This window comes from Malaya genurostris, chromosome 2 (assembly GCF_030247185.1).
Source record: "Malaya genurostris strain Urasoe2022 chromosome 2, Malgen_1.1, whole genome shotgun sequence".
NCBI classification, from domain to species: domain Eukaryota; kingdom Metazoa; phylum Arthropoda; class Insecta; order Diptera; family Culicidae; genus Malaya; species Malaya genurostris.
In genome coordinates this window covers 95,834,349-95,844,863 of record NC_080571.1, presented here as the reverse complement: position 1 = coordinate 95,844,863, position 10,515 = coordinate 95,834,349, and positions in this window count along the sequence as shown.

Here is a 10,515-nt window from a genome sequence, read left to right as displayed (position 1 = left end):
TTACCGGTCGGTACATTGCCTCCCTTCCTACCTGGGCATTCATGTCACCGATGACAATTTTTACGTCTCTGCATGGGCAGCTGTCATAGGCTTGTTCCAGCTGCACGTAGAACGCTTCTTTCTCGTCATCGGGTCTCCCTTCGTGTGGGCAGTGCACGTTAATGATGCTGTAATTGAAAAAACGGCCATCAATTCTCAACTTACACATCCTAGCGCTGATCGGCTGCCACCCAATCAGTCACTGACGCATCTTGCCCCATCATCATCATCATCATCAATCCCATCGAACATGTTTGGGTTTCCATCAAGCTGAAGCTTTACAAGAATCGACCTTGTACCGACCTTGGATCAGCTCAGTCAACGTAGTCGAATAATTTGGAGGTTTATTCCACAGCAATCCACCAAAAACTTTGTCAAAAGTATGTCTCGGAGGTATCAAGCGATTCTTGATGTTAGAATAAACTAGACATCTTACTAATTGAATTGCGAAAACGGCAGAAGTATTACCTACATAGGAAAACAAACTGTACTGACTTACTAGCTGCGAAAAATCGCCGCTACGCTCTTACTTGACATATTATAAAAGTAACATTTTCACTGACAGCTTTGTTAATAAATCACTACATGAAAAGTATTTCGAAAAAGGACAATGACGAATTAGGTTAATCTCCAATTGCATTGTGTAGTCTTATGTTGTCATGATAAAAAATTACGGCCGCGAACCTTGTTATAAATTCTGTCCATTTACAATACAGCTACTTTACAAACAGACGTGAGCTCAACTAGCGTTACTAGGAGAATTTACGTTCTCTTAATTTCTTACATTCTTTTTTTCTTACATACGATATAAATATGCATTTACAGTAAAATTCCAAATTCAATTTAAATTTGTAAAAACTCGAAAAAGTCAGCAGATTATGCTGAATGATAGCTTTGCATTGATTCTCTTTCAAAATAAACAGCACTTAGGGTTAGATTAATTTTATTCTAAGTCAATTCGCCATTTCGTGAATTATCCAGCAGAAAGAAATTTTGGCGGAAAGTTAGTTTCTGATAAATAATACACCACACGGAAAAAACCTCGCATCTTCTTTTGGGCACTTTTTTCATCAACTTCAATGGCTATTTTATTTCACTGCTTCTTAATATCTGAAGCATATCGAGTTTCTTTGTCAATATTTTCACCTTCCACTAGTACCACTAAATTGTCTCGACTAGACATACATCGGGCCAAAACTATGCAGGACATTTGTATGCGTCTATGAATAGGAATCGTAGATTACGCTTTGACAGATGCTTTTTCTAGAAAAACTTCGAGTTCACAGACTCATCTGTAACGAAAACTTACCTTATACCGTTTTCGTTTATTGATCAGAGCAGCTTGAAAGCCGACCCAGAGTCGCCCAAACAACGTTTGATATGTTTGTTTTAGCAACCTGAAGTCGCTCTAGATCGGACTCCAATCGCGTAGTTTCGCTCTGAAAATTTTCTCGGGTCGCACCACGTATCCAGCCGAGTTTGTTTATTTTTTCTTTTTTTCATGAGTTGTTGTTTAGGGCGCGTACCACGTGTTCGTTTTACTCGGAGTCAGAGTAGCCCGCGTCTAGGTTCAAAAACGAAAACGGTATTAGTGTATATGTCGCGAGCCTCAGCTACTTACATCTTCTTTCCGTAACTCTAAAACAAATAAATAAATAAACAAATAAACTCTACCTAAAATCTATCTTTACGTACGTTTCGGCACCCATCAGTATACATCATGATTATTCCTTCGAAAGGTTCTTTTGTTTGATTTTTTTTTCAAGGCCAGCTAAGTGTCTTTGATCAGCTCAAATCCCAATACCTTCTCATGCTAAGATTGTTCGGAAAATATTCGGTAAAATTCACCCGTTCAACCGATCATCTCCAAACAAATCAAATCAGTTTTTGCGTGGAAATCCATTTTTCTTCATATGTTCATTCGATATTACTTCCTTAGGATGTTTCCGAAGCACCAGCTTCTTGATGACCTAATACATCAATAATACCTAATACGATCAAGTCATTAGACTTGTTGACCTCATTAAATGGTACTCATTAAACCGTATTATGTCTGATTGTCACAAATGGACTGCTCCGTTTGCTACATGAGCAAATAGATTGCCAAATCATGCATTTGTTAGCAAACTTTGACATCTTCTATTTTCTAACATCTTCTGAGACCTCAAACTTATGCTGGGCTGTAGAAAAACAGGGGTCCCGGAAGTGCTTTCTCGTTCGTCTTGTCATTCATTAACGGACAATGCGGTTTTGCCAACTTCTGGGGGTGTGATTCCGTGTATGTGATTTTACCACCGTATTCTACCGTTTTTTTACGATTCACACATTGTATGTGTGTAGTCTTGCACGTTTTTCCGCGTATAGCACGAAAGTTTTACTCACCTGCCTTCTTATTCTTATTTAATATTTATTGTAGAATAGTGAAATGATGTCAGAACATTCAGTGTTGACTGTCAAATAGATTCAGTATTGCTGAATACAGTCATACTTGTATCATGTCGAAATTCAAGTCTGCTGTCTCTTGTGATTAACTGAAAAAAATGAAATGAGACCTTCTATGACAAATGCTAAATTAGCAAAAATTTCGATTTTTTTCCCTTTTTGTCTTTCTCATAAAGAAAGGTTATGCAATCATTGTGAAACCCGATTTTTAGACCAAGAACTGGCGAGCCGAATGTCATATACCATTCGATTCAGTTTGTCTAGTACGAAAAAGGTCTGTGTAATTATTTGTGTGCGTGCGTGAATATCTGCGTGTGGGTGTATATGTAAGATTCTTGTACATTGTATTGCAAGAACTTATAGCTCCATACAAAATTCCTGAATATCATTTGAAGACATAATTTGCATTTCTCGGAGGCGGCTGACCCGATTTTCAAATGAAACTTTAACAGTTCGGCTGAAAAGTTCGTATCGTTTAATAGAAACACACATTTTTTTGCCAAAATTCGTTTTTATTATTTAACATAATTGCCATCAGACCGGATATGGATACAGCGATTATAGCGATCTTCCAACTATTCGATACCATTTTTGTAGTACGATTTGTCCTTTGCCTCAAAATAGGCCTCAGTTTCAGCGATTACCTCTTCATTGCTTCTAAATTTTTTACCAGCGTGCATTCTCTTGAGGTCTGAGAACAGGAAAAAGTCACTGGGGGCCAAATCTGGAGAATACGGTGGATGAGGGAGCAATTCGAAGCCCAATTCGTTCAATTTCAGCATGGTTTTCATCGACTTGTGACACGGTGCATTGTCTTGATTGTGAGCTCACGCGGCACCCATTTTGCACAAAGCTTTCTCATATCCAAATCTTCGTGAATAATATGTCCAACACGTTCCTTTGATATCTTTAGGGTGTCAGCTATCTCGATCAACTTCACTTTACGGTCATTGAAAATCATTTTGTGGATTTTTTTCACGTTTTCATCGGTAACAGCCTCTTTTGGACGTCCACTGCGTTCATCGTCTTCGGTGCTCATATGACCAGTACGAAATTTTGCAAACCACTTACGAATTGTTGCTTCGCCCGGTGCAGAGTCTGGATAACACTCATCAAGCCATTTTTTGGTATCGGCGGCACTTTTTTTCATCAAAAAGTAGTGTTTCATCAACACACGAAATTCCTTTTTTTCCATTTTTTTCACATTAACAAAAGTAGTTTCACTCAAAATGCCATATCTCACAAACTAATAATCAGACAGCTGTCAAATTTATACACGTATCTTTTGAAGGTTGGTACTAACTGAAAATGGTATGGTATTCTAGTGGCGCCCTCTCATAGAAACGATACGAACTTTTCAGCCGATCTGTATGTTTATGAATTTCGTATTGATCCGATTTCCGCTCCGGATTCAAAGCTGTAAAAAATTTCTATTTTGAATCATTCATCCACAATTCCGGTCAGTTATCCTTAGGAAAATATTTTGAGTACAAAAAAAATGGCCGTGGTCAACTATGATGATTCCCGTAGAAACGGATTTTTTTTTATTATGACAATTACTGATTTTAAAAAATCTATCGCTACTAATACGTTTGAATCATTAGCCAAACATTGATAGCACTGTGTTTCACAACGTAATTTAAACGTAAAACTCATATACTCCGAAGTATTATTACCTATCTCACATCCCATTTCCACCAAGTCTCTTACTATTTTTTTGTTGAACACGTTGACCATTTCTATGGGGCATGAAATAAATTTTTCGTTGCCAGATAAAAGACGCACCCCGCCTACTTCAAAATGATTCGCATTGTTTTGATTTGTGTATAAACCAAACGAACATGAACCTTCTTTTCGAGAATGAGAAAAAGAAGAAAGTCTCCGCCTCCCCGCGTTCGCTGATCATCCCGACATATTTGGATCAAGCCAAATCAACATAATTATGACAAGTTGTGAAACATGACGAAGGTGCAGAGGATAATTTAGGCGAACAAATCGTTCTTCGTTCCACGCGCACGTTTGAAACGAAGCATGGGCAGGCACACAACCCGCATACGTCAGGGGTCCTCCGCGCACAGTCACTGCGTCGTTCCGAGGTCTTAGAGTTTACCCTCCGGGGGACAGCTACTTCAAATGGGCCAAAAGTTTACTGCTGGCACTCGATGCTGGGCCGGTGCTGTCTCTTTCATCTGAAAACGCAAATACCATCCGCAAAAGACAAATGGATCCTACCAAAAATGCTCTCCGGGCCCGTTAGTGTGTCCGAACTGCCAAAGTAGAGTGGACTTTGAGGCTGCGTTGTGTGTCTTAATGGGGCTTTAGGCTTCATAAAATGTTGCGAATACGAACGACCCACATTTGGACTATCGGTTGTTGCTTCTGAATGTTCAACGGAAGAAGAAATCGTTTCTACTGGGTTTCATCATTATCAGAGGATAAAGTTGACAAAAGTGGAGACAGTGTTAGCGTTTTTGCTACATTGATAAGTATAAGTTATTCGATATTCGGCACATGTGATTTGTCAATTTTTTGGTACTTTCATCGGTTTCAAAGAAATTGATTGAGCGCAAAGAAGGTTTCGAATACTTCCTTAAATCTACAACCAAAAACAATCGATGAGCTATTTTTTTATCATATTTACTAATTATGCTAACTGGGTTGGTTTCTCTAACGGGCATAGATTTTTCATCAAATAAATGGCACATAACACATAACGTATTCAAATATTATATTATTATATATTGTATTGTTTATAAATCTATTTCATTTCGGTTTTAATTATTAGATCTTTCGCCGAGGGCGTATTGAAACATATGTTTTTCGTCATTCATTCATTCATTCAAATATTTATCACAGTTCAAGATTCCTACGAGCAATGCATGAAATCTAAAGCATTGTATTAAATCTAAATCAAGCTTAATTTTAAATGAAAGTCGTTATATTTGATGGAAATACGTTTTTGTAACTCCTGGACGATAGTTAAGTGCTTGACAGTTCAAAGATTGTGTCATTGACGATTCCATTGGTGTTGTTGTTATCGAAAGCATCGTTGCCGATCTCAACAGAACTTTAAAATATGCATTACTAAATTTTGTTAGTTTAACTACCAATGAGACTACACTTGTTCCAACATTTGTTAAGAAAACTGCTTTTTATTGTTAAATTGTTATTCTTTTTTGAGCCTCATTGTTCATTGGCTGCAATTGATAATTCTCTCGAAAATAAACTCATAAAAATGAACACATGTAACGCTTCGTAACGCCTATTGCTCACAAAAAGGTAACTCATATAAAGTTTCGTAACGTTAAAACTTTTAAAAAGTAATGCATGTAACGCATGTAACTTTCAAATAAGTAACGCTTAATAATGTTATAACTCACAAAAAAGTAACGCATGTAACGCTTCATAAGACTTATAACTTACAAAACAGTAACGCCTGTAACACTTCGAAACGCTCCGTAACGCCTATAACTTACTAAAGAGTAACGCACCATAACGCCTATAACTTACTAAAAAGTAATGCATGTAACGCTTCGTAACCAAAAAGTAAGTAATAAGCGACGTATATAACACTCAATGTAACGCTTCGTAACGCTAATAATGCACAAAACAATAACACATGTAACGCTTCATAACGCTTATGATGTACAAAAAAACACATGTAATGCTTCATAACACCTTTAACTTACAAAAAAGAAACGAATGTAACGCTTCGTAACGCTTATAATGAACAAAAAAAGTTACGCTTGTAATGTTTCGTAACGCCTATAATTTACTAAAAATGAACGCATATAACGCATCGTAACGCCTATGGCTCATAAACAAGTAACGCATATAAAGCATCGTAACGCCTATAACTTACTAAAAAGTAACGCATGTAACGCTTTGTAACACATTTCATTCACAAAAAAGTAACGCATATAACGCTTTGTAACGCTTTTAACTTACAAAAAAGTAACGCATGTAACCCTTGTAACTTATGAGTGAGTAACGCGGGTACCACTTCGTAACGTCAAAACTCACAAAAAAGTAACGCATGTAACCCTTCATAACGCCTATAACTTACAGAAAAGTAACGCATGTAACGCTTTGTAACGCGTATGATTCACAAAAAAGTAACACATGTGACGCTTCATAACGCCTATAACTTACTAAAAAGTAACTCATGTAGCGCTTCGTAACGTTTAAAACTTTAAAAAAGGAACACATGTAATGCTTCGTAACGCCTATAACTTACAAAATAATAATGCATGTAACGCTTCGTAACACCTACGACTTACAAATAAGCGACGTATAAAACACTTCGTACCATCTATAATTTCCTTAAAAGTAATGCTTCGTCACTCGTTTACGGCAACAATCTATCCCTTATAACGGTGTTTGACATTCATAATTTTATTTAATCAATTTAGGAACTTAACGTAACGCTTTCCATCTCACGATATTTTCGAGCGAAACGCTTCATCAAATGGAACATTTTTTCATATCGAGGACGGGTATAGCGTGATGGGTAAGTCGACGCCTTTCATGCAACCCTCCTGGGTTCGTTTCCCAATCCCGCAGTTTCTAGTCCGAAGAGGCGAATGCCCTTAAGGTTAAAACCTTTATAATCACAATTGAGAAAGTAATACAATCGTTCCGAATTTCGGGCATTTTTTATCGTATAAAATGTATTATCTTGACTCACTTGCTTTAACTCAACATGGTAGATTTTACACTAATAAATTTAAGTTGAATTTCTTTCTACTCGATTTTTTTATTACTCTTTTCCATCAGAGAGAGAGAAGCGCTGTCATTGCTATCCAGGAAATTGAAATAAGCATTTCTTGTCTAATTGTTATTTTCCCTGGCGTTGGATTCTTAGTCAGCTGAACCAAACGAATATTGTTGACCATTGATTGGTTTTGTTGATAAAAGTGTTTTATTGTTGATAAACTCAGTTGCCGAAGTACTGAGATTACATGGAGTCGATCCCAAGTAGCAAATATAACTTATCGAGATTTCAAGATGTTCTTTAATAGTTTTATTTTTAAACATATTAATATCGCTTGTTCAACATCACTGTTAAGTTTCACAATATTAACGAAAAAATCATTATAAAACAATTTTAAGTACATCTAAAACAATTGTGCAGCAAATCGCCAACTCGCTCATGTTGCACTATCAGTTATAGAAGTTCTGCAAAGATTTCCACATCGTCATACAAAAAGTCATATAATCTCTTGTGGAAGAAAAATGTGTGTCTGAAATTATACACTCCACTAGGTAAAATAAGATAATCTGGATTGAAAAACCATGACGTAAAAAATATTTTTCTGTTGATTCTGTATGATTCTGTTGATTCGGCCGCATCAAAAATTTTGGGTCAGTTGTGCAGTTTTCTTCATTTTTAGAAATAAATGACAATAAATGCAGAACTTGCAATTCGAAAACAAAGTTGTGCATGATCTGTTTGAAATGAGCTCAAAACTTACAGAAATGATAACATTATCATAAAAGTAGCAGAAACATAACATTACAAAATCAATGAAAACAAACTCAATTAGAAAAACTTGTATACGGTTTGCTCTTTGCTTAAATAATGAGCAGATCTGACATTACCTTTGAAAGATAGTGAGATAGTAAAAGATAGTGAATTTTAAATTCATCGAAGCTTTTTTGCCGGTATATATTACCGCTTAAGCAACTTGTTTGTGCAACTCCAGCACACGGGCTTACCAAAATCAATATCTACAGTGCGTATCATAAGCGTAGGGTGGGAAAGATGAATGGATATACTACAATGTAGTTTATTTTGATAAGTTCGATAAATTATACAACGTAAACAATTTCTAATTGCGAATGTGTTTTTCCTGAAATATTTACATATAAATATTTCCTGTTATTTAGATAGTATAAAACAATGTGTAGTATGAACCCATTGTTATGAAACATACTGCTACTATCAATGCCATATTGGAAAATATAGATGGAAATTATCTTGAGTTCGACAATTGTTCTTACGTTGTTTTTATTGCTGCATTTGTAATGTGATGGATGCATGAGTTTCACAAAGGATTTTCCAGGTTCATATAAACGTTCATGAAAACATATATATCTAATCGGAACTCAGATAGTATAGAATTTTCAATTTCTCTATAGCTTATATCACTGACTGTCGAACATGCGAGATTTGTCATAATATAAGACGAGTTACACAGTTTATATTCGTAAAAACGGAAGAACTTAAAGATATGTTGCACAACACCGGAAATTTGCGTTTGTTCCGTAACACAACAGAAAAGAAATATGAACTAACTTAAGAAATTGCATAATCAGTATTTAAAATACGAGTCAGCAACTTAACGTGCCACTTGGATTTTAAGAAGTGCCCGTGTTATTGGATGTGAATGTCTTCTTGATCAGTTCCTCGCAAAGCAGCCTTCTGACAATATTGACATGTACCCAGCTGATTGTCGTAGGTTACAAGCGATTTACGTGAAATACTTGAATTCTTACTGAAAGTCACACAAAAAGTATTACTTTATTTAGAGCCACGCGTAACAAATTGGTTCAACTGTAGATGTTCAAAACATTCAAAACATTTAGAACACAATTTGAACGGTTTTTTTTCTGTATTTTTAATTTTTACCTCTACATACAAAACAAAGATCTAGTCAAAAAACTCAGGAATAGAACTGGAGGCCATAACAATTTTGTACCACTCAGAGAGTGATGTTTTGTCTTCATATTTTGTCTGGTTCACAATCTTTATCGTCATTTCAACGGAGCTCACAAAAGATATGCATAAGCAAAACTAGAAATTCAACGACGTATTGACCATACAAAGTCCGAGCATGTACGAAGTTCTGCTCAAACGTGTTGCTTTCTAAACTTTATTTAGAGTAAAACCATTAGCCAAACAGTTTTCCGGATTTGATAAAGTTTCTGGTTTTAATCCCACCTCTGAGTAATTGTTTTTCGGTACATTTCGATTATTTGATTCCATCTCATCAGTTCAGTCTATTTTTCATTAGGTACTGCGTCACAGCGGAAAAAATAAACCATTATTCTGTTTGAGAAAAATGTTCATTATTTTGTTACCTGTCTTGACTTTTTTTTAATTTTTTAGATTATTTAAATATGAATTAACTTTTAAATGTTTAAGTTGAGAGTTCAGTCACATGCGGTGAATTTTCACCCCTACACAACACTCTGATTAGTGACTGTATCGAACGCTCCGTAACGCCTATAACTTTCTAAAGAGTAAAGCGTTTAACGCTTGTAACTTACAAATGAGTAACGCTTGTAACGCTTTATAACGTCATAACTCACAAAAAATAACGTATATAACGCTTCGTAACGCCTATCAGATACAAAAAAGTAACGCATGTAACCCCTTTTTCGTACAAAAAATAACGCTTCGCAACGCCTATAACTTACTGAATAGTAACGCTTCGTAACACTTAAGATGCACAAAAAAGTAACACATGTAATGCGTCGTAACATCTTTAACTTACAAAAACGAAACTAATGTAACGCTTTGTAACGCTTATAATGAACAAAAAAGTTACACTTGCAATGTTTCGTAACGCCTATAACTTACTAAAAAGTAACGCAACGCTTCGTATCACCTATGATTCACAAAAAAGTAACGCATGTAAAGCTTCATAACGCCTATAACTTACAGAAAAGTAACGCATGTAACGTTTCGTAACGCGTATGGTTCACAAAAAAGTAACACATGGGACGCTTCGTAACGCCTATAACTTACTAAAAAGTAACTCATGTAACGCTTCGTAACGTTTAAAACTTTCTAAAAAGTAGCACATGTAACACTTCGTAATGCCTTTAACTTACAGAAAAAAGTACCACATGCAACGCTTCGTAACGCCTATAACTTACAAAATAGTAATGCATGTAACGCATCGTAACACCTACAACTTGCAAATAAGCGACCTATATAACACTTCGTACCATCTATAACATCCTTAAAAGTAATGCTTCGTTCTTCGTTTACCGCAACAATCTTTTGACATTCATAATTTCCACAAA